The following is a 26,342-nucleotide window of genomic DNA, read 5'->3' on the forward strand; positions in this document are numbered from 1 at the left end:
TACAGGTGTTGGCTCTATGGATAGAGCTGTCGCCAAAGGAGAGTTAGTTCATGAGTTTGAGTCCTGGCCGTCTCGGTAAAGAATTTAATTTAATTTATTTATAATTTTAAATTATAATTATTATTTATTTAAAATTATAATTTAATTTAATTATGCACTGAGGGGAGGAGCTGGACATCAGCTGTGAGCTGCGGGACACACCTCTAAAATCAGAGCAGTTCACGGAATGAGGTTCCATTGCTCTCTCCTCTCTCTCCTCTCACTCTCTCTTCTCTCTCCTCTCTTTCTTTCTCTTTTTCTCTCTTTCTCTCTATCTCTTTTTCTCTCTCTTTGTCTTTCTCTCTCTTTTTCTCTCTCTTTCTCTCTCTGTCTCTCTTTTTCTCTTTCTCTATCTTTTTCTCTCTCTTTCTCTCTCTCTTCTCCCTTTTCTCTCTCTCCCTCTCCCTCTATCTCTCCCTCTCTCTCCCTCTCTCTTTCCCTCTCCATCTCTTCTCTCCCTCTCTTCTCTCCCTCTCTCTATCTCTTTTCTCTCTCTTTTCTCTCTCTCAGACCTGGCGATTATCAGCTGATGCGGTCACCTGACGGAATCAGCTGTCACTATATGTCGAGCAGTGAGGCCAACTAAACTATCAGCTGCTGCTGTCGGACAGGAATCTGCACAGAAGTGTGTAGTTTTTTTTTTTGCACTGATGCATTAGCTAATTGTATACAATCAGCTGCTGTGTCATGTGATTCAGGCCCTTGAACCTGACACATCATCTGATCGCTTTGCCTTCCAGCAAACCGATCAGATGATATTGGATCCGGATTGGATGGTGCGGGACCCTTGACCCAGGATTACTGCGGAGGGGAGTTCTTTATTTCAATAAGGATGGAGTCACTAATTGTGTTATGTTTTATTTCTAATAAAAATATTTTTCTGTGTGTTGTGTTCTTTTTTTATCTGTACTAGAAATTCATGGTGGCCATGTCTAATATTGGTGTGACACCATGAATTTCTGGCTTAGGGCCAGTTGATAATATACAGCTAGCCCTAACCCCATTATTACCCAGCGAGCCACCCGTCAGCAGGGCAACTGGAAGAGTTGGATACAGCACCAGAAGATGGTGCTTCTATGAAAGCACCAGTTTCTGTGGCGGCTGTGGACTGCAATTCACAAAAGGGGTGACCAGAAAGCTTGGGCACCCTGCGCTGCAGATTCCATTCCCCAGCTGCCTAGTTTTAGATGGCTGGACACAAAAATTGGGCGAAACCTACGTCATTTTTTTTTTTTTTAATTATTTCATGAAATTCATGAAATAATTTTAAAAAAAAGGGCTTCCCTATATTTTTGGTTCCCAGCCGGGTACAAATAGGCAGCTGGGGGTTGGGGGCAGCCCATAGCTGCCTGTTGTACCTGGCTAGCATACAAAAACATGACGAAGCCCACGTAATTTTTTTTGGGGGGGGCAAAAAACTCCTGCATACAGTCCTGGATAGAGTATGCTGAGCCTTGTAGTTCTGCAGCTGCTGTCTGCTGTCTGTCTGTATGGAGGAGAGTAGACAGCAGCTGCAGAACTACAAGGCTCAGCATCCTCCATCCAGGACTGTATGCTGGAGGGAGAGGCAGGGGGATCAGAACTGCAAGGCTCAGCATTCTTCATCCACTAGTCCATGAACATAGAAAAATGAGCTCACCCAAGCGAGTAAATTCCAGACGGTGCTCGGCAGGGAGGCCACTCCTGAATCCACATGCAAAAAACTCCAGCATCCAGTCCAGTGATAAAGGAAATTTCTTTTCTTTATTGAAGTATACTATAAAAAAGCCAACAATGTGGCATGGGGCCAACCATACAGATAGGAAGACGTGTTTCGGACGTCGCAGCGTCCTTGATCACAAGTGATCTACTAGTGTATGCAGGAGAGCAGACAGCAGCTGCAGAACTACAAGGCTCATCATGCTGCATCCAGGACTGTATGCTGGACGGAGAGACAGGGGGAGCAGAACTACAAGGCTCAGCATGCTCCATTCACTAGTGTATGCAGGAGAGCAGACAGCAGCTGCAGAACTACAAGGCTCAGCATACTCTATCCAGGGCTGTATGCAGGAGTTTTTTGGCCACCAAAAAAATGACGTGGGCTTCGCCATATTTTTGTATGCTAGCCAGGTACAGCAGGCAGGTACGGCTGCCCCCAACCCCCAGCTGCCTATTTGTACCCGGCTGGGAACTAAAAATATAGGCAAGCATTTTTTTTAATTATTTCATGAATTTCATGAAATAATTCAAAAAACAAACGACATGGGCTTCGCCCCATTTTTGTGTCCAGCCAGGTACAACTAGGCAGCTGGGGATTGTATTCCGCAGCACAGGTTTGCCCGAGCTTTCTGGGCCCCTCTGTTGCGAATTGTAGTCTGCAGCCACCCCAGAAAATGGCACTTTCATAGAAGCGCCATCATCTCCTTTAACCCATGCAGCTCTGCTACATCAGACAGCACTGCATGGGAGGAAGACGCTGCTGCTCCCGTGCAGTCTAATCACTCAGTGAGTGAGCAGACGCTGCGGGTTGTAAGCGGTGACACTGCCACCGTTGCTAAAGTAATCTGACAGGCGGGTTACTATAGCAACGGTGATCTCCGTTATTCACCGGCTGTGGCATCCAGTCCTTGCATGTGGGATGACTCTGTAAAGAGCACCCACATTCAGTTACGGGGAGCCAAGCATGTGCGCAAGCATCTCGCCGGTATACGGAGATGCTCAAATGAGCACCGCATACTGGAGAGATGCACTGACAGGACCTAGCATGACGTCTAGCCATGTGACCAGTCTGTAGCCAATGAGACCAGTCTGTAGCCAATGTGACCAGTCTGTAGCCAATGTAGCCACACGTGACTGGTCACATGCTATGACGATGTCATGGAAGGTCCTATCATCAGTGCTGGTTACCGGGAGGGCGCAGCGATGATCGGAAGGAGAATCGGCGGGAGACAGAGTGCAGGACGCATCGCGGGGACCTGTAAGTGTAATGGCAATGTTTATTAACTGTATGTGTACATGTATAATGTGTTTGTATGTGTTTGTGTTTGCCTCCCATTGTTTTCAATGAGGTTCGAAGGTGTTCGTCGAACGTTCGCCAAACTGAGCCGCCGTTCGACGAACCGAACCGAACTCGAACACTAGAGGGGTGGGTCAACACTAATTGTGATGACAGAGGACAAAGAGCGCCGTTTGCGCTTGAAACGCGTAAAAGAATCAGCATACTTTTTTAAAATGTTTTGATATTTTTATGCAATAAACATTATTCTTTTATCCTGGTGCCTATCTTACACACTTTTTTCATGTCTCTCCTTTGTGTTTTGAGTGCAATGTGTAACAGTTTCCATTCTCTGTTGACATGTCATTTGGTGGGGTTTTGTTTTTGAGTTTTCTGGCCTGCCCCAAGCATGTGAGAGAGGGTGAGTAAAATCAGCACTCAGACAGGAGTTAGTGTCACACTGGGGGCTAAAACCTGGTTACCATCAAACCTACCTCCGAGACAAGGGACAGCACAGGGACTCTAGTCTGTGGGACAGCCTAGGGTCAACTGTCCCATCATTACATACCCCTTGACACCACGTGACAAACACCACTGCAGGTCCGACGAAATCCAAATGAGGTTCCATGATGATTCAGCTCTGCTATATCTGAAATTGCAGTGTACGATGATGGCACATGTCTATACACTGTAACTGATGGCAGAGAATGAGCCATGATCAGCGGTGACGTCAGTCAGGTTAGTTACGGTCACAGCAGAAAGGTTCCCATGGTTCTCTACCTGTGTCTGCAGCTAACCTGAGCTTGGGTGGGGGTCACTGAGATTAATTAAGTACCCTGAGGTCAGGTTAGCTGCCTTCACAGGTGGAGGACCATAGGAACTTTCAGCTGTGATCACAACTAACCTGACTGACATCACCGCTGATCAGGTGCCTGCAGTTATAGCATGCGGACATCTTCCATGATCACATGGTGGAATTTTAGATGTAGCAGAGCTGAATTGTTATGGGACCTTGTGTGGATTATATTGGACCTGCCTGTTTTGGGGGTTAATAAAGTGGTGAAAGAGGGAGGGGTTTTTTGGCTTTTATATCAAGCTAAGGATTTTTTCATTTTTTGTGTTTATTTCTTTTCACTTACAGGTTAGTAATGGGGGGTCTCATAGACACCTCCCATTACTAATTTATTGCTTAGTGGCAGCCATCGGCTGCCATTAACCTCTTATATTACCCTGATTGCCTCCGCACCAGAACAATTGGGAAGAGTCGGGTAAAATGCTGGGATTGTCGCATCTAATGGATGCAACAATTCTGGATGGCTAAAGGCTGCTATTTTTATGTTGGGGGGCTCCCAATAACCATGGGTCTCCACAGCCTGAAAATATAAGCTGTTGGCCTTTATTATGGCTGGGTATCAAAATTAGGAGGGACAGCATGCTGTTTATTTTTAATTATTTATTTAAATAATTTTAAAAAAAAAAAACCAACATGTGGTTCCTATTATTTTGATACACAGCCAAGATAAGCACATGGTTGGGGGCTGCAGCCTGTAGCCGGGGGCTTTTTCTGTGCTGGGTATCATAATATAGGTGGACCCTATGCCAATTTATTTATTTACCTTTTTTTTATAACACAATAAATGTCTGTGATTGGATGCATCAGACACACTGTCACTTAGCATGGGGGCGCATCTGACTACAATCACAAATGCCAGTGGTCGGGGGAAGCAGTGCATATGCATGAAGGTAGATGAGTGGCTCCAGAAGCAAATGAGCGGTTGTTGCACGCACGGCCTACACGTACACAGGGATGACACTGGGATGGAAAAAATGGAATGTGCCACAAGTGCAATTTTGTTTAGTATTTGGTTGCATCTGATATGAGGCTGCAGGAAAATCAATTGATTCAGTCTTGAGCTTTAAAATATTTCCAGGATAATGCCATGTGCAGAGTAAAGCTTAGCTCAGATGACATTTTCAGCGGTCCGCATTGATTTTTTAGTGACTAAGTCACTTCAAAGAAACTGATTACTGCAGAATTCACAATATGCTGTCGTTCAGTTTTTTAACTAGGTAAGTTCACGAGTATTTCAGGATAGTGCCAGAAGCCTTTTTAAGCAGTAAATTTATGCATTGTTTCCTTCCACACATCGACTTATCTGCAACTAGCTTGATAAGTTACTTTTCTTTAAGATTATTTGTGGTATCTTTCCAAAATAAAATAGAAATAAATGTTTCTGTATATATTCGATTGACAGTAGTTGTCTTATTTTCAGTGAAAAATTCCCTTATTTGTTTTTTTGACTTTTATGCAACATGTATATAATGTAAAAATGTTCATTCTCAAACATGTGTGCAAACCTCATGAAAAATAATGAATGCGAAGAAAAGAAATAGAGCATGATTCATTCTTACATAGTTACATAGTTACATAGTTACTAAGGTTGAAAAAAGACCTAGGTCCATCTAGTTCAACCTTCCTCCACCAGTTCTACATTTGGTCACTAAGTCACTAAGTCATTTATAACCAACAATGTTGTGTGTGAGGAAATCATCCAGCCCTTTTTTGAAAGCTGTTATAGTATCTGCCATTACTACCTCTTGTGGTAGGGTATTCCACAGTCTGACTGCTCTAACTGTAAAGAACCCTTTCCTATTTAGCTGCCGGAATCGCTTTTCTTCCAATCGCAGTGAATGCCCCCTGGTCTTTAGTATTGTTTTTGGAAGAAATAAGTCATGTGCCAGTCCTTTATATTGACCACACATATATTTATACAGTTAGGTCCAGAAATATTTGGACAGTGACACAAGTTTTGTTATTTTAGCTGTTTACAAAAACATGTTCAGAAATACAATTATATATATAATATGGGCTGAAAGTGCACACTCCCAGCTGCAATATGAGAGTTTTCACATCCAAATCGGAGAAAGGGTTTAGGAATCATAGCTCTGTAATGCATAGCCTCCTCTTTTTCAAGGGACCAAAAGTAATTGGACAAGGGACTCTAAGGGCTGCAATTAATTCTGAAGGCGTCTCCCTCGTTAACCTGTAATCAATGAAGTAGTTAAAAGGTCTGGGGTTGATTACAGGTGTGTGGTTTTGCATTTGCAAGCTGTTGCTGTGACCAGGCAACATGCGGTCTAAGGAACTCTCAATTGAGGTGAAGCAGAACATCCTGAGGCTGAAAAAAAAGAAAAAATCCATCAGAGAGATAGCAGACATGCTTGGAGTAGCAAAATCAACAGTCGGGTACATTCTGAGAAAAAGGGAATTGACTGGTGAGCTTGGGAACTCAAAAAGGCCTGGGCATCCACGGATGACAACAGTGGTGGATAATCGCCGCATACTTTCTTTGGTGAAGAAGAACCCATTCACAACATCAACTGAAGTCCAGAACACTCTCAGTGAAGTAGGTGTATCTGTCTCTAAGTCAACAGTAAAGAGAAGACTCCATGAAAGTAAATACAAAGGGTTCACATCAAACCATTCATCAATTCCAAAAATAGACAGGCCAGAGTTAAATTTGCTGAAAAACACCCCATGAAGCCAGCTCAGTTCTGGAAAAGTATTCTATGGACAGATGAGACAAAGATCAACCTGTACCAGAATGATGGGAAGAAAAAAGTTTGGAGAAGAAAGGGAACGGCACATGATCCAAGGCACACCACATCCTCTGTAAAACATGGTGGAGGCAACGTGATGGCATGGGCATGCATGGCTTTCAATGGCACTGGGTCACTTGTGTTTATTGATGACATAACAGCAGACAAGAGTAGCCGGATGAATTCTGAAGTGTACCGGGATATACTTTCAGCCCAGATTCAGCCAAATGCCGCAAAGTTGATCGGACGGCGCTTCATAGTACAGATGGACAATGACCCCAAGCATACAGCCAAAGCTACCCAGGTGTTCATCAGTGCAAAAAAGTGGAACATTCTGCAATGGCCAAGTCAATCACCAGATCTTAACCCAATTGAGCATGCATTTCACCTGCTCAAATCCAGACTTAAGACGGAAAGACGCACAAACAAGCAAGACCTGAAGGCTGCAGCTGTAAAGGCCTGGCAAAGCATTAAGAAGGAGGAAACCCAGCGTTTGGTGATGTCCATGGGTTCCAGACTTAAGGCAGTGATTGCCTCCAAAGGATTCGCAACAGAATATTGAAAATAAAAATATTTTGTTTGGGTTTGGTTTATTTGTCCAATTACTTTTGACCTCCTAAAATGTGGAGTGTTTGTAAAGAAATGTGTACAATTCCTCCAATTTCTATCAGATATTTTTGTTCAAACCTTCAAATTAAACGTTACAATCTGCACTTGAATTCTGTTGTAGAGATTTCATTTCAAATCCAATGTGGTGGCATGCAGAGCCCAACTCGCGAAAATTGTGTCACTGTCCAAATATTTCTGGACCTAACTGTACATATAAATGAGATCTCCTCTGAGACGTCTTTTTTCTAAGCTAAACATATCTAACTTTTTCAACCTGTCATCATATGGGAGGCCTTCCATTCCTTGTAGTAGTCTAGTTGCCTGCCTTTGAACTGAATCTAACTTCTGAATGTCCTTTTTAAAATGTGGAGTCCAAAACTGGACCCCATATTCCAGATGTGGCATTACAAGTGATTTATAGAGGGGTAATAATACGTTGGGATCGCGGGATCTAATCTCTCTTTTTATACACCCTAGAATCTTGTTTGCTTTTGCAATGCTTGACATTGAGTGTTGCTGCTCAGCTTATTTGTAATTAGAATACCCAACTCCTTCTCCTGTTCTGTAGTCCCGAGTTTACTTCCATTTAATGTATACGTAGCTATAGGATTACTCCGTTCTAGGTGCATTACTTTACATTTATCAACATTAAATCTCATTTGCCAAGTATCTGCCCATTCTGACATCTTATCTAGATCTTTTTGTAATATTATACTATCAAGGTCAGTTTTTAATATCCTACATAGTTTGGTGTCATCAGCAAAGACTGACACTTTACTATCAATCCCATCCACAAGGTCATTAATAAAGAGATTAAAAAGAATTGGTCCTAGCACAGATCCCTGCGGCACCCCACTGCTGACTATGGCCCATTTAGAGAATGTTCTATTTATGACTACTCTTTGTTTCTTATCTTTTTGCCATATCCTTACCCAGTTGCATATAGTTTCCCCCAGTCCTTGCTTCTGGAGCTTTAGTATAAGGCTATTATGTGGTACAGTATCAAATGCCTTTGCAAAGTCCAAACAAATCACATCAGCTGCATTACCAATATCCAGGTTTGCACTTACCCCCTCATAGAACCCCAACAGGTTGGTTAGACACGACTTATCTTTCATGAATCCATGCTGTCTGTCAGTTATTATATTATTTTCTGCAACATATTTTTGCATGTCATCCCTTAAAATGCCCTCAAAAACTTTGCATACTACTGATGTCAGGCTTACTGGACTGTAGTTGCCTGGATCTACCCTCTTACCTTTCTTAAATATCGGTACCACATCAGCAATCCTCCAATCCTGAGGCACCAACCCTGTTACAAGCGAGTCTAAAAAGATGAGATACAGCGGTCTGTCAATTACGGAGCTCAATTCCCTCAATATTTGTGGATGAATGCCATCTGGCCCTGGGGATTTGTCAATGTTTAATTTACTCAGACGTAGGCGTACTTCTTCTTGTGTTACATTAATTATATCGGGTGGTGAACTTGATTTTTCACTTTCATTCTTGCGTTTGCAACTTTTTTTGTCTAGTTTTTTATGTTTTTTCATTTCACCTTATTGTTCTTTTACATTACACCTTTTTAAACTCTATATTATCTGTTCCTTTTTATGTTCATCAGGGACCCTGTCACCAGATTTGGTGACTATAAGCTGCGGCACCCAGCACCGGGCTCTTATATAAAGCATTCTAACATGCTGTATATAAGAGCCGAGGCCACTGTGTAGAGCGTCAAAATGACTTTATTATACTTACCTAAATGGTCGGTACAGTGCAGATGGGTTAGATGGGTGTCTCAATTCTCTGGTGCGGCGCCTCCTCTTTCGGCCATCTTTGTCTACCTTCTTCTGAGGCCTGGGTGCATGATGTGTCCTATGTCATGCACACAGGTGGGCATTGAGGTAATTTCTCATGTGCACTACAATACTTTGATCTGCCCTGCTCAGGGCAGATCAAAGTGCACCTGCGCAGGACCTCAATGCCCGCCTGTGTGTATGATGTAGGATGGGTCATGTACCCATGCTTCAGAAGAAGGAAGACAAAGATGGCTGAAAGAGGAGGAGCCACACCCAGAGAACAAAGACACCCAACTGACCAGTGTGCACTGCACCGACCGTTTAGGTAAGTATTATAAAGTCATTTTTACAATCTACACAGCGGCCTGGGCTCTTATATACAACATGTTAGAATGCTTTAAATAAGAGCCCGATGGTGGTTGCCTCAGCTTATAGTCACAAAATCTGACAGGTTCCCTTTAAATATCGATCAATATCAATATTCAAATTTGGTATTGTCTGAATCATACTGGCCTGGAAAATGTATATTTCCTAGTAATTTTTACCAAATAATGAAGGCTGTAAAAACAAAACCCAAAAATGGATTGTAGAATGACATCTTTTTCATAACTTCACTTTATTTGGAAATTTTGGAAATTTTGCCCATTTTCCAGTAAAACATATTATAAAATTGATGGTGTCAATCAAAAGTTCAACTAGTCAAGTAAAATCAATCTCTTACTTGGCTTTGTCAGCTGGAAAAGGTTACATCTCTGGAAGAAAGGAAGGTAAACGTGAAAGCACAAAAAATAAAAAATTGCCCAGTTTTAAGCGGTTAATCAGGAATATTTTAGCAAATAAGAAAATATCTTTGTCGAGGTGAAAAAACATCAACAGAAACAGAAATGATAACGCTTTGGTTGTTGAAAGTTACCTCTGCTGCATCATAATTATTTCTGAACACAATGCTTTGGATGTCTAACATTAACTTGTCTTTTCAGGTACATTTCATTTATCCATTTTTCATTTTTCGGTTTACACAGAGTTATGTAAATATAAGCCTGATAGACAGTATCCTGATAGACAAGTAAAGCATAATCGTGGAAAATTGAGCCTTGTTGTATTCAGCCGTCCGCATGAGAAATCATGCCATCATAAGCAAATTCGGAAGTAAATGCTCCTAAAAAATCTCTTCCTTTTTACACCAACTTATTAGTTAGCAAATTTATGTCTTTGCACACCTTAGAAAATCCCCCCTATTGCTATCCAATTATTTAAATAAAAATAAAATAGGAAAATTTAAGTAAGTAAGCAACTTAAGGAAAATAAATTAAAGCTAAACCTTATTCTCTAGACAAAAAAGTAGGTTTGCCAATCTGTTTTCCGGTAAAGCTCCAGTAATAATCCTAAAAACCACACATGGATCAGACTGTAATGGTCATATTTTTTGGATTAATTTGGTTTACCTGTCGCCCATAGAGGATTACATTCTTAGGTTTTGCAAGTAAAATCTGTGCTTACATGAGGTCTAAATGTTTCAAGATCAGAAATAAAGCAAGGAAAACTTTTTGAAAATGCATGAACTTTTTATAAGAAAATCCTTTTTATTTACCAGATGTGTTCAGAATATGTACTGCAATACAAATAATTCTATTAATATATGACTGTCGACCAAGATTACTCTCTTGTTTGGTTAAATTTTAGTACACATGTTTTGGATCAAAGTGAATTACCAGAATCCATAACTATACACTATTGTTAAAAACTGTCAAATTCAATATTAAAGTTATTTTAAAATGAGCCTGTATTTTCAGAATATTTTTATAAATGAGCTGTCAATTGTTTAACAGGAGGAATAAGACTTTTTCTGCCATATATGACTTTCAGCTTACATAATTTCATTTTATCCTCTCTGCCGACTGTCTCTAAGGCTGAAAACACACATCCGTTAAAACCACGTCCGTGTAAAACGGGCCGTTTTTCGGGTCCGTTTTCCGTTTTTTAGGTCCGTTTTTATGGTATGTGTGACCTGCGTATGTATCCCGTATGCTAGCCGTATGTGCGTGTGAAATGTCCGTGAGTGCGTGTGAAACTTAACTGACATGTGTTTGTGTTGTCCGTGTGGAATGTCCGTGTGTGATGCAAAATGTCGTTTACTACATGTCGGCAGACAGCAGACAGAGTAGCGCGATGAGAATGAACTCGGGTGAACTTCACCCGACTTCATTGTCATGCCGCGGCTCTGTCTGTGTGCCGTGTACTGATTAGCGGTCACCTGTGAAGGATTCACCGGTGACCGCTAATCCCCTGAGTGACTGAAGTGTCCCCCCTCTCTCATACTCACCGATCCCCGATCACCGGCGCTGCACGGCGTTCACACTGCTCCGGCGGCATTTTCTAATTTGAAAAAGCCGGCCACTCATTAAACAATCTCGTATTCCCTGCTTTCCCCGCCCACCGGCGCCTATGATTGGTTGCAGTGAGACACGCCCCCACGCTGAGTGACAGGTGTCTCACTGCACCCAATCACAGCAGCCGGTGGGCGTGTAACTATGGAGTATAGAAGCCGCTCACCGCCGCTCCAGTCAGCTCCACGCAGCAACTGAGGTGAGTAGCACGATTAGCTGAGCTGTCACTGAGGTTACCCGCGGCCACCGCTGCATCCACAGCTGGATCTAGGTAACCTCAGTGAAAGCACAGCTGATCACGCGGCTCTCTTTATTTGCTGCGTGGAGGTGACAGGAGCGGCGGTTTCTTCTGCTGCTCCGGTCACCTTCATGCAGCAGAGCTGGAAGCAACGCTGGACCATCTTGGAGTACGCCGGACATGGAGGGCTTTTTGGGGCTGATTAAATTGGTGAACCAGGGAATGTGTTTGTTATTTCTAATAAAGGATTTTTCAGTTGTGTGTGTTTATTTACTGTAATTTAAAGATCAATCATGGAAGGTATCTCGGGGAGACACCTGACATGATTAATCTAGGATTTAGTGGCAGCTATGGGCTGCCAATAACTCCTTATTACCCCGATTTGCCAACGCACCAGGGCAAATCGGGAAGAGCCGGGTACTGTCCCAGAACTGTCGCATATAATGTATGCGGCCATTCTGGGCGGCTGCTGACTGATATTGTTAGGCTGGGGGGCTCCCCATAACGTGGGGCTCCCCATCCTGAGAATACCAGCCTTCAGCCGTATGGCTTTATCTGGCTGGTATTAAATTTGTGGGGAACCGCACGCCGTTTTTTTTAATTATTTATTTATTTCTATACTCCATAGTGACACGCCCACCGGCTGCTGTGATTGGGTGCAGTGAGACACCTGTCACTCAGCGTGTGGGCGTGTCTCACTGCAACCAATCATAGGCGCCGGTGGGCGGGGAAAGCAGGGAATACGAGATTGTTTAATGAGCGGCCGGCTTTTTCAAAAGAGGAAAAGCCGCCGGAGTTTAGAGAACAGCCATGCAGCACCGCGCCGGAGATCGGGGAACGGTAAGTATGAGAGAGGGGGGGAACTGCCTGATAGACAGCGAGAGGGACAGATAAGACAGAGAGACCGACCGACAGACATAGAGAGAGACCGACCGACCGACGGACTGAGGGAGAGAACGAAACAGAAAAAGAAAAAAGACCGACATCACATAAAAAAGCACAAAACGTACAGGGAGCAAACAGAGATGCGTCCGTGTCACTCGGAAGTGCGCATAGACCCATTGACTTTCATTGGGTCCGTGCTGCGTGTTGCATGCTGAAAACGGACATGCTTTCGTGCAAAACGGAGACACAAACGTAGCACGCACACGGACCCACGGACCTTAATGAAAAACGCAAATGTGTCCTCAAACATTAAATAACATTGGTGCACGTTTGGCCGTGTCTCCGGTATATACGGAAACGGACCAAACACGCACCTGTTTCACGGATGTGTGTTTCAGGCCTCAACTCTAGTTGTCTCTGAGCTAGTGGATGGAGACTAACTGCTGTGATGTCTCCCATACACTGCCACCAGAGACAAGAGGTATTCTTGTTCTCCTTTCTGTATGTAGCACATATTCAAAAGCAGCAGCAGCAGCATTGAGGACATTATACAACAATACTTAACAGTGTAGCTGTGAATTCAGCTCTACAGCTCTGGTGTACGGTAAAGACTTAGGTTGTGTGCCCACAACGAGGACCTGTTGCGTCCTGAACACAGCGGGTACTGACCTGCGGGGCTGTGAGTTTCCTCCACAGTAGAACACAGGAGATCGCAGGAGCCCATGCCCACAATCAGCGTTTGGGGCATTGCAGTCTCTTTCTTGTGTTCTCCCTACGGAGGACGCTTGCGATTGTCCAGCAAAGAATTGACGTGCTTGCGGCTCAGAAAGCCGCACCGCAGGTCAGTTTTTGCTGCAGGTCTACACATACAGTGGGCATTGATTTTCTAGAAATTCCATCCACTGTGCTTGAACTGTGGACCACAGTGTTTTGGATGCAGCGAAAACACACTGCATTCAAAACACTGCAAACACTGATCATGGGCACACACCCTTAAAAGAAGGCAGCAGTGGTCTGCACATTTTTGGAGCTTTCTGCTCTGCTCCATCCCCCCTCTGCATAGACTTCAATAGGTAGTTATAATCTGATACATCAGTGAGCTGGCAGCCTGAGATAGCTTTGAACAGCTATTTCAGAGTGAATGATAAGTTCAGGGGGCAGGGGAAGAAAAATAAATGGTTGATAAGTGAAGAAAAGATTATGTTCTTCTGATAAAATATATTACAAAGAACAGTAGTTTAGCAAGACAAGTTATCCAGTTTAGATATTCACTTGTCAATTATAGCGGCAGAAGATAGAGGATAACATGGGCACTTCTATTGATATGAGGTCACATCAAGGCTGGATGAGACAAAAAAGCATTCCCAGCATACAAATCTCACCAGGCCACATACTATACTTTAACCAAACTCCACCGTACATACATCAAACAAAAATAGCAACACTGTTACAGAGTGTCACAGAGTATGTAATGACGGGACAGGCGACACTAGGATGGCCCTCAGACTAGAATCCCTGCAATGTCCCTCATCTCAGAGGTAGATTTAATTGTAATCAGGTCCAAGCCCCCAGCATGACCCTAAATCCTGTCCGAGCCATGATATTACTTCTCCTCTCCCACATCCTTGGGGCAGGCCGGAAAACACAAAGACAAAACTTCACAAAACGACAAGGACAAAGAAGAACGGAAACGTGTACACACAGCACTCAAAAACAAAGGAAAGACAGTATGTGTACTGGGAAACAACGAAAAAAGAGGGGGAACGCAAATGCTGACACAGCTCAGAAGTGCAGCACAGATTACCATAAACAGGAAAATTACCAATAAAGGGAATCGCTAGAGCTAAAGCAAAAGCTATAATTTACAAATAAAGGAAAAAAACGTGCTTTAAAAAGGGAGTAGACAGCTGCACGAAGCAATTAGGAACCTGAGCTCTCAGGTCCTGCTCACAAGTCTGCAGGAATTAACTCCTGCAGAGCTGGAGATCAGTGAACCTGAAACAGCCGATGCCCAGCTCAGGCTGAACAAAACAGAAGCCTCATGTTGCTTGTCAGGCTCTGTGGTGTGAGTCTCAAAACACCATGCCCGTAGGTGTGTGCAAAGCCAAACATTGCATGACAAGGTTCAGCAATTTTTTAATTGCTTGTCCTGCTCTGCACCACATCAACAACATTAATAACATGTACATTGCGCTTTTCTCACAATAGACTCAAAGTTAATCCATTAACCAATGAATGACTTATCATTGACTATGTCCATCGTAAGTAGCCTCCCTGCCTTTGAAATGTGCTCGCACGCTGATTCCACATCTTTCCTGGCTGATGATGGCTGTGATACTCTGCCATCATCTGCCTCTAACCTGTTAAATGTCACTGTTCTATTACCTCATTGGCGCTCTTGTGATGTGATTGTGAGATGCCAATCGGTTGGTGAAGATCCATGTGTCTGTCATGACGGTTCTCCCGTGAAAGCAATAAAAAAGAATATGTTTGTGCTGGCACTGCTAGTTAGTCAATGAGGCATAAATTGTGGGTGCAAGCATTGTCATATTATGAAATCTGAGAACCTATTCACTAAATAAATCAGTATAGGTGGCGCTCAGCGAAAAAAGTATAATTGTACAAAAGATAAGGTAGTCAGAAACTGATAGCGGCACAAGCTACTGGTTACTTAGGTAGCATTTTATTGAAACAACATGAAGAGAGGGACACTAGTATTTTTGGCTGTGCTTGTCATCAGTCTTCCTCTCATCATGTCTCAATAAAATGTCAGTCAAGTAAGTGGTGAGTGCCACTATCATTTTTGAGCTACCTTATCTTTTCTCTTGTGAACAGCTGGCATTCATAGGAGACCATTATTTCGGCTATATACAGCAATCCTGTTGTATTGCTGTTTATAACACAAGTGATCAGATCATTGCAGGCTCACGTTCCCTAGGAGGACTAACAAATACAGTGAAAAGTAAAAAAAATAATTAGTTAAAAAATATTAAAAAAAATATGAGTTTAAAACAACCCCGTTTCCCCCCCATTAAAAGTTAAGAAACTATCTTTTTTGTTTTTAATACACATATTTGGCATCACTGTGTTTGCAATCTATCAAAATTTAAAATAAATAATGTGATTGGTAAATGGTATAATGAGAACAAAAGATTAAAACGTAAGTATTGCAGTATTTCCACAGCTGCAACAGCAGAAAACAATATAGTAACAGATAATCAAAACATCATATATACCCCAAAATGATATTAATAAGACTATCAGCTCAGAACATAAAAAGTAAGTCCTCACACTGAAAATTGAAAATGTTATAGCTCTCGAAATGTGGTGACTCAAATATAAACATCATTTTTTACAAATTTCAGATTTTTTGGTTCACTACCGAAATAAAACAAAAACTATGTATACTTGATATCTCTGTAATCGTACTGATCTGGAGAATCATATTGCCAATTCATTATATTCATAAAATGGACACTGTAAATTAAAAAGAAATTGCTGAATTGCATTTTTTTGCTATTTCGCCACACTTTGAATTTTTTCCTGCTTTCTTCTATATAATATAATAAAATAGATGATGTCATTCAAAAGTACAGCTCATCTTGCAAAAAAAAAAAAAAATAGCCCTACTTGACTGTATTGACAGAAAAATTAAAAAGTTTTTCTTTGTTGGAAGAAGAAGAGGGAAAAACAAAAAGTCCAAAATGTTAAATTGCTCTGTCCTTCAGTGGTTAAACGGATTGCCCAGGATACATTGTTGTTTCTCAATAGGCTTCCAAAATAACAAATACACCAATTTGACCCTTCTCAGGTCCAGTGCTGCCTCCCATTGCTTCACCCATCTTTGTTAACATTTTGCAGAAGTGATGCCTCGACAACAGTGGAATTAACAGCTACTGCCAATCACAAGACTCAATAGTCATGAAAAGTAAGGCCCCAAACCCTGCAAACATTAAATAGCTAAAAACACAAAAAACCTGAGCTGAAACAAGTACCCTGTTATTAAGCACTTGCAATTTATTTATTTATAGTCAGGGTATTTTTCATGCAATTTTCTCTTTGGTTTTTTTCCAAACATTAAATAGCTGTTGGATATTCGGAAACTCATGAAAAATGACTTGTTCAAAACAAAAAAGAAAGCTGTTGAAAAAAGAGCTTGGGATTTTAAAAAGTTGTGAAGAAATTTCTGGGTAACAAAAAAGATACAAAATTGAAGTCCATGGTGGAGAACCTGCTGAAACGTTTCAGAGTCTCGGGTTGTCTGATGAATTTAAGCTTACATTTTTTTACATTCCCATTTGGACTGTTTTCATGAAAACCTTGGTGCTGGGAGTGAAGAGCATGGAGAACAATCTCATTAGGATATCAAGGAGATGGAACATCGATACCAAGGTAGATGAAACGTGAACATGATGGAAGACCACTGCTGGATGCTTCACAGAGAAGACCCACTGCCTTCTATAAAGAAAGGTATCAAGAGAAGCTTTGAAGAGGAAAGGAAAAGGTGCAAGAATTAGTTTTCAATAAAGTTGCAGAATGAATGCTCAATACATTTTTAAATATAAAATTGTCTACATCTTGCTTGTATATAATTTCACTCGTGTTATGTGCAAAATCCATGTGATGGTTAAAAATAGAAGTTTTTAAAAGAAAAAAAAATTAGGGCACTCCAAAGACAAACAGATAGGTGATTTTAGATTGTGAGCCCCAATGAGGGCAGTGTTTGCCAAAGTACGTAAAGCGCTGTGGAATTAATTGCGCTATATAAGTGACTAAATATTATTATTATTTGAATCAGTTATTGTATTTGAAATAATTTTCATAAACCCAAATTTTGTATACTTCTGTTATTGCTGTGTTTGTTTTTTACCTATGCATATGCAGCGTGGCAAGGCATCCTGAGTCAATTCCTCACCCTCACTTGGAATCCATGCAAGCTGCATACTGTTGCTGACATTAGCTTGCTAGGACCGGATGATGACTCAGACTCACAAGGAGACCAATAGCTCACTATAAACAACAGCTCTTACTGTATGGTTCATTCCAACTCACACTTTTACGTTCATGATAGCAGGCATATCTCTTCCAGCATGTTACAGTGTTACTTAGCATTTACAGACACAGATTAATTTCTCACTGGTTTGCGTTAGATTTAACTGGGCCAGTGAGTGACAGCACAACCCAGTCACTCATACAACACACACCATGATTGTCACCTTTCTTTCCTGCAGTCTAGTCTCTTCAGGGGTCCTATAATGACCAGAGTAAATCTTTGTACAACTGTACAACTAGAAGGAAATTGCTCAGTTGGTTGACTATGTTCACACACTTGTTAAGGTTACCTCAATACCTTGATGGTTAAGGAGCCTGGCCACTAGAGTACTGCACCAGTAGAAGTCACCCAATACCTTGACAGTTAAGAGACCTATCTTTCAGGCTTCCATCCTCCGCCTCATATAGTCTGGAGCCTATCCACTTCAGGATCGGTCTCTAGTTACAATGCTGTTCACTCCCTGCATCCCTGGCCACACTCGAGGTTCACACTATCTTGCCTTTTGTCTCCTGTTCTCTGTTGCTAAAAGCCACCCACTGTATGCGACCATCACAACTGATCGACTATATGTCTGTCACATTCGCTCACGTGTGACGTCGCTATGACGCTGCACGACCCGCCCCCTTAGTAAGGAGGCGGTTCGCCGCCCAGAGCGACGTCGCAGGGCAGGTGAGTGCATGTGAAACTGGCATAGCGATAATGTTCGCTACGCCAGCAATCACAAGATATCGTACCTGCGACGGGGGCGGGGACTATCGCTGCAGCGTCGGTAACACATTGTTACCAATGTCGCAGCGTGCAAAGCCCACCTTAGGCTGAGTTGATAATTTGGCTTTGATACTCGTCTCACTTCCAACTATCATATTCTGTTGCTTCATGGCTATAATTTAAGTGAATGCTATAACACAGGTAGTAAGAAATCCAAATCTTTTTTTTCCCACTTGTGTCATGTTCTCGCCACCACATTCACTATCATTATGGAGTGTTCTAACATCAGAATAATGTCATCTTTGGCTGTGTAGCCATAGGCCAATGTTATACATCCCTGCAGTATAAACCCTGCAATACAAGTCATATACAGCTTTTTACTATGGGGAAATCACTGCAAACAGTATATTACATTCATTTCATCATTCCATTACAGCACTCCTATGCTGAGCTGGAAATCATCCATATGCAGGTAATGTCTTGTGGGTTTTAGATTAAAGGAGTAGTCCACTACTGGACAATACCTGCGTAATCAATTCAGGACCCCAATTGAAATTAAACACAATGAATACTCACAAAGCATGATGTCCCAGTGATATTGATGCTGCTGATCCTGGAGAATGACATGACTTGTTTCTCTTGCTAGCAGCCACACAGTTTCCACTATTTAACTGCAGCCTTCATTGTTTCATCATAGCGGATATCCGTCTTGATGGCATATTGATGGGCCCAGTCATTGGCTGAAGCCTGCATGTGACACAAGTAAAAATAGCATCATCAACAACACTGACATGGCACCGCGGTGGGAGGTAGGTGTTTTTTAATTGATTAAATAGAAATTGTTCAGTAGTGGAAAACCCCTTAAATATATGCTATAAGATATAACAAGATTAATGGGTGTTCTGGACTTAAGGTAAATTTATGCAGCAAATTGAAGAATCTTGACTAGGTTCAATATGTGCACTGTCAGGAGTTCCCTTAACTGGCAGATCATGCAGGCAGTTGTGACGCCCTGGCAAAGCCAGGTTGTCACAGAAAGAGTTAATCCTCCTTGGTAACCTGATCCCACACCGGTGCAGCAGGACAAACCACATTCTCCAGTGTAAGAACAAAACAGAGCAGGAGGGGAGGGGCTGGAGCCGAGTGTATGGAGAGAGAGACAGGAGAGGAGTCCGGAGTTGTAGCTCCCAGGCTGCTACAGAAGCGTGCTCCGAAAGGGCCGGGACAGGCTGTTAGTGAGGAAGAGGCCAGAGGTAGCCGGGGCAGGGTAGCGGCCCGCCAGTACCTAGGGTGACCCGGATCACTGCAGGGGAGTGTGTCGCGGGCGGAGGAGGGCACGCTGCGCTCTCCCACTGCTCGAGTCCGGCTGCCGCTGCTCTGCGGCTGCTGCTGCTCGGTGGCTCGAGCGATGGGCCGGATCCCGGGGACTCGAGCGGCGCTCCTCGCCCGTGAGTGAAAAGGGGTGGTTTGGTTTTGGGGATATTGTCCGTGACGCCACCCACGGTTGTGGTGATTGTGTGGACACCACCGCTGCTCTGGACGGAGATCCCGGGAGCGGTGACAGGGAGCAGATTTGTTGTTATTTCTTCCCTCCATGGGTAGGGGGTTGGTTGTCCCGGGGCCCGGTGATGGGGTAGGAGTGGATGGCAGGCGGGTTGCGGGGCCTGGTGAGGTGCAGGGTCGCAGGGGCAGCGCTGTGCCGCACGGCACGGAGGTACTCACTCAGCCCAATGATGATGACACAGTTCATGGTAAAACAAGCGGCTGGATGGACGGGTCCCTCGGACGGCTGCGGTGTTGTTGTTCCCTGCAGGTTAGTGATGACTGTCTCTCCCTGCACCTATGTTCTATGTTGATTCCAATGGGTTCCCACCGGTAACCCGCTCCCTGACCTGGATGTGGGCCGGAGGAGCCCCTTTTGCCCGCAGGCGCTGGCCCTGGGAAACGGTTGCCCTTGGCGGTGTTGGTATCTCCCCTTCACGGTTGGACGGTTGCCTTGACTTGACTATTTGGAAACCCGGAGGACCCCTTCACTAACGGATTCGGCAACTTCACGGTGACTCCTAGCCTTGCCGGGGTCCAAAAAGCCCCTGCCAATGGTGCTGGCTTCTCCTTATGTACCGGTCCGGTACCGCCGGGCCACCGCCTGTCCACGGTCCTTACGGCAAACTCCGATACGCCACTCCTGCAGACGATCACCACCGTCTGCCAACCTTGCTGCTCCGTCCGGGCCACACACCCGGACTCACTTCAGTCTGCTCTCTTGCCACTTCACTACTGCTCACTTTTCCTCCTTCCACTTTTACTGTCAAAACTGAACTGCTCCTTTTTTCTCCTCCAGGACTGTGAACTTCTTGGTGGGTGGAGACCAACCACCTGGCTCCACCCCCTGGTGTGGACATCAGCCCCTGGGGAAGGCAACAAGGGTTTTGTGTCTGACCTTGATCTGCCTGCAGGGAGTGTGGGGTGTGTAGGTGTTGTGCTCTGTGGCCCCTGGCTTGTCCACGGTGACACAGAGTGGACTCCCCGTTCCCGGCTGAGGAGAAAGAGGAAGAGAGTGGAGAGAGAGGCACCTGGCTGCAGGGAAAGAACAGGAGCTGCTGCACCGTGTGTGGGACACTAACACCCTCCGTACCGAAGGCTGCGGACTCCGGCAGTTTCTGGTTAATTCCTGACTCTGTGTGAATTTTCTTGCAAAGCGAACTGTGAGTAACAACATCCCCCAGTCCAACCGGATGCACAGCTCTCAGACCGTCTCCATCTCCTCCCTGCACCACCTCACCGGGGTCCCGGGACACCAACACCCTACCCGTGGAGGGAAATCATCACCTTGCTGCCCACCACCATCCCTGGGATCCATTAACCGGCAGCGTCGGTGCTTCGTTACCTCCCCGCACACCACGGGTGGCGTCACGGACAATCTCCCTTACCTAATCCCCTTCTTACTGTGGAGCCTGGGATCACAGACCGGGTCATGCCACCGTGATACCCACAGAAGTGACCCCGTGGCCCGGATATGAGTACCCCTTGTCCCTGGGCGACACATTTTGGCATCACGAACAGGATCCTTACCCATCCAGTTACTTGGAGGAAGTGCGCCTTGTTCTGGACTGTCAGCGGTGCTCCGCTGCAAAATTTTTGACAGTCGCCATCTTTGCCGCCATTTTGGGCGCGAAAATCTCCCACCCAGTGCCTTCTTCCCCAAGTGGTGGGCGCGAAAAATAGGCTCCGCCCCCTGAGAATGCGGGCGGACGTAAAGCTCCGGAGGACCGGAAGCGAAAGGAAAACTTTAAAAAGTTGCTAGAAGGACTGCTCCCGAGTACCAAGGGGGAGCAGTAGGAAGGAACTGCAGTTCATGTGACCAGGACTGTAAAGGCAGGGACGCCAGGACTTTGCCTAATTCTGTTCCTGGACAAGCGAGCCGCAAACCCCGATGACATCTTACCCGGCTCCGGCGGTCCGCCCGGCCGCAATGGAGGTGGCACCTGATTGGAAGTCTGCCCCAGATGTGGCGCCAGCCGCTCCCAGGTACCCCGTCACGGCTGTGGAGCAGCCGGAGTGCATCTGCAGAGAGGAGGAGCCTGGGATCACAGACCGGGTCACGCCACCGTGATACCCACAGAAGTGACCCTGTGGCCCGGATCTGAGTACCCGTTGTCCCTGGGCGACACACAGTCACATGCCGCCTACTTATCTGCCAAGTGAGGAAAAATCCAACAGTCTGTATAATGTAAATAATTAGGAATCACAAATCTGCAGTCACATAAAATGGCTGCAGAAATTATCTTAAACCCAGACAATTCCTTATCATAAAGGATAGTGATAATGTGTCGCGGGCGGGGAGGAGGGTGTCAGCACACTACGCTCACCCCCACTGCTCGGGTCCGGCCGCTGCTGCTCAGTGGTGGCTCGAGCTGTAGGCCGGATCCCGGGGGTTCTCGAGCGGCACTCCTCGCCCGTGAGTGAAAAGGGGTTGGTGTTGTGGGGAAATAAAGTCTATTGTCCGTGACGCCACCCACGGTTGTGGTGATTGAGTGTACACCACCGCTGCTCTATATGGGGGTCCCGGGGATGGTGAGGCGGAGCAGCCAGTTGTTGTGTTGTCCCTCCGTGGATAGGGGTTGGTGATCCCGGGGCCCAGTGAGGTGCAGGGGCAGCGCTGTGCCTTGCGGCACTGAGGTACTCACTCAGCCAGTAAACACGACACAGTTCTCGGTAAACAAACAGCTGGTTGGACGGGTCCCTCGGACGGTTCACGGTGCTGCGGTTCCCTGCAGTTAGCGGTGACGGTCTCTTCCCTGCACCTTTGAAATGTCTGTTTGGTAGCGATGGATTACCACCGGTTACCCGCTCCCCGACTACAATCTGGGCCGGAGGAGCTCCACACTTTGCCCGCAGGCGCCGGCCCTGGGAAACTGGTGCCTTGGCGGTGGCGGTGTTTCCCCGTTGTGGTTGGACCTTTGCCGTCAATCAGGACTTGCTTGTTGGGAGACAGTCGTCCCCTTCACTAACGGATTTGGCAATTTACGGCGACTCCAAGCCTTGCCGGGATCCGAAAGGCCCCTGCCCTGGTGCTGACTGCCCTTTGTATACTGCTCCAGACCCCCGGGCACACAGCCTCCGTGGTCCTTCCAGCAACCTCCAGACAGTCCCACTGCAGACCTTCACCGCCGTCTGCTGACCTTGCTGACTCCGTCTGGGCACACAGCCACAGACCAACTTCAGGCTTTCTGTCACTTCCACTGATGTTTCACTTCACTCTAGCTCCCTCCCGAGCTACACTCCTCTCTAGCCCTCAGCTAGACTTCAACTCCTGGTTCTTCCTGCCTCCAGAGCTGTGAACTCCTTGGTGGGCGGACACCAACCGCCTGGCTCCACCCCCTGGTGTGAACACCAGCCCCTGGAGGAAGGCAACAAGGATTTTTGGGTTAGCTGGTGTACCTGCAGGGAATGTGGGGTGTGTGTGTTGTTGTGACCTGTGACCCCTGGCTTGCCCAGGGCGTCACATTCCCCCTTAGCAAAACGCAGACCGTCCTCGGGCTGCCCGTCCAACACCGGTTTTATTTTCCTTTTTCTTTTCTGTAAAGCATAAAAGGGTATAACATGGTAAACGGTAAAATACATTTTTAATAATAACTCTTCCCAAAACGGGAGGCACATTTCTTTAACGTTGCAAACGGTTTACGGTTACGGTTTCCGCTCTCTCCCACCCAAGCAACCTGGCCCTGATGCTGCCCCTAAAGCCCAGGCAGCACCCCTTGACCCACAGTCCAGCACACGGTACCCGAGCGGGATCAGTCCTTCCCCTCCAGAGGGTAGCCACCGGTTCCTTTGGTGGCTGGGCCCCAGCCTGCTCTGCTGAGGGCCCTCCCTCCAACCTGTCTATCCGGAGGCGGCATTGCGGAAACGGTAACGGCAAACAACATATTTACAAGCCACTTAATGTTTGTGGTTGCCCTGCAAGTTCACGGGCTTGTCCATGGATAGTTCCCATGCAACAACTTTTCAAATGGTCCCCACGGGGACAACGGTGCCGGCTCCGGCCGGTTCAATCACAAAGACAATCTGGTGACTTTTCGGTATCATCATTTTTCATCATCTTTCAAACTTTTAAACAAACAAACTGTGGTGGTCCCAACGGGGACTGCTGCATCGGGCATCCGCTGCCCTACTCCGGTCCTTCTGCTTCATCTGAGGGAGGGGATGCAGGGCTCACTCTGCTCTCCTGGCTGCCCCGTAGTTTCACATCCAGGGCAAACCACCCCCTCTCTCCGCAGTGTCGGGTGTACCGTACAATGTCTCCCGGCATAAGGTTGCGGCCAGGATGCTCCTCGGGCAGGTGGGCATGCACATCCCGCCGGGCTACAAACACTTCGGCCTCCAGGCCCGGTTCATAGATAAACCCGTAGCCCCGGCGGACATCAAACCGCCTCACCTGCCCCTCGTACAGCGGACCCCGGACACGGAACGTGGCCTGGCGGAGATTCTCCTTCTCTCGGATAGCTCGGGCCACCAGCTCGGCCTTCTTCCGTTCCCTTTCAGCGATCTCCAGGCCCAGCGGTACCGGCTCCCTATCCCAATACGGCGCTGCAGCGAGCTCCGGCGCACGGGTCGGGCCCCGCGGGACATCCTAGACGTTGCCCACTGTCAGGAATCTGGGCGGCGTGTCCCACGGTGTCTTGGCCTTGGGCGCCGCCTTACAGCAACAACCCGGCGCTACCTCAGCCGAGGTGTGGGGGATGGGCATAGGGGCTTTCCGCTGCTGGGCCTTCGGCTCGGAGCGGGTCATCGGCTCCGGCTCGAGGGAGTTTTCAGGGGATGCCTCCGGTTCAACCTTCGGAATCTTCCACGGCAACACCTCCGGTTTACTACGGGCTCCGGCTACAGGTTGGCCCGCCTGGGTGGGGACGCTGGGTGTTGCTACCGGTTGCGGTGGTAGCAGGCCTAATGGCGGGGTCACGGCCTCCGGGACGGGTGGCGAGGGAGGCAGCGGGGGGAGAGGGCTTGGACCGGGTCCCTCAGCCGCAGCGACCGGTCCCTCTGGGACATAGGGGCGTGGGTCACTCACCCTCCCTTTCTCCGCTTCCTCCTCGCGTCTCCGCACGGTGGCTATGACGTCCGCCATGTCGGTCTCCCACTCCTCCAAGAGGAGCTGCATTTTGACCTGCAGCCTTAAATGGAGCTGTGCGGTCCGGATTTCCACCCACGCTGCGGTTCCCGGCGCGGGGGCCACGGTGTTTCGGGACGGCATCCACATGGTGATTTCTTCTTCCAGGAACGGAGTGACTGCAGGGTCCTGGCGTCCCTGCTTTTATAGCCGCGGCTACATGCAGCTAGCCGCCATCGCGTCCCCCTTAGCTTCTTTCCGGCCACTCCCCTCTCAGGGCGGAGTTCTGGCCTTCGCGCCTCTGCTGCTCGAGAAGACGCTCGAGCGGGAACTTTTCGCGCCAAAGATGGCGACTTCTGGAAATTTTCAGCCGGATACCTCCGGCGGTCACAAGGCGCACCTCTACCCAACGGCAGAGCGGTAGGATCCTGTTCGTGACGCCAAGTTGTCGCGGGCGGGGAGGAGGGTGTCAGCACACTACGCTCACCCCCACTGCTCGGGTCCGGCCGCTGCTGCTCAGTGGTGGCTCGAGCTGTAGGCCGGATCCCGGGGGTTCTCGAGCGGCACTCCTCGCCCATGAGTGAAAAGGGGTTGGTGTTGTGGGGAAATAAAGTCTATTGTCCGTGACGCCACCCACGGTTGTGGTGATTGAGTGTACACCACCGCTGCTCTATATGGGGGTCCCGGGGATGGTGAGGCGGAGCAGCCAGTTGTTGTGTTGTTCCTCCGTGGGTAGGGGTTGGTGATCCCGGGGCCCAGTGAGGTGCAGGGGCGCAGGGGCAGCGCTGTGCCTTGCGGCACTGAGGTACTCACTCAGCCAGTAAACACGACACAGTTCTCGGTAAACAAACGGCTGGTTGGACGGGTCCCTCGGACGGTTCATGGTGCTGCGGTTCCCTGCAGTTAGCGGTGACGGTCTCTTCCCTGCACCTTTGAAATGTCTGTTTGGTAGCGATGGATTCCCACCGGTTACCCGCTCCCCGACTTCAATCTGGGCCGGAGGAGCTCCACACTTTGCCCGCAGGCGTCGGCCCTGGGAAACTGGTGCCTTGGCGGTGGCGGTGTTTCCCCGTTGTGGTTGGACCTTTGCCGTCAATCAGTACTTGCTTGTTGGGAGACAGTCGTCCCTTTCACTAACGGATTTGGCAATTTACGGCGACTCCAAGCCTTGCCGGGATCCGAAAGGCCCCTGCCCTGGTGCTGACTGCCCTTTGTATACTGCTCCAGACCCCCGGGCACACAGCCTCCGTGGTCCTTCCAGCAACCTCCAGACAGTCCCACTGCAGACCTTCACCGCCGTCTGCTGACCTTGCTGACTCCGTCTGGGCACACAGCCACAGACCAACTTCAGGCTTTCTGTCACTTCCACTGATGTTTCACTTCACTCTAGCTCCCTCCCGAGCTACACTCCTCTCTAGCCCTCAGCTAGACTTCAACTCCTGGTTC

Source organism: Anomaloglossus baeobatrachus, chromosome 3 (genome assembly GCF_048569485.1).
Source record: "Anomaloglossus baeobatrachus isolate aAnoBae1 chromosome 3, aAnoBae1.hap1, whole genome shotgun sequence".
In the NCBI taxonomy this organism is placed as follows: domain Eukaryota; kingdom Metazoa; phylum Chordata; class Amphibia; order Anura; family Aromobatidae; genus Anomaloglossus; species Anomaloglossus baeobatrachus.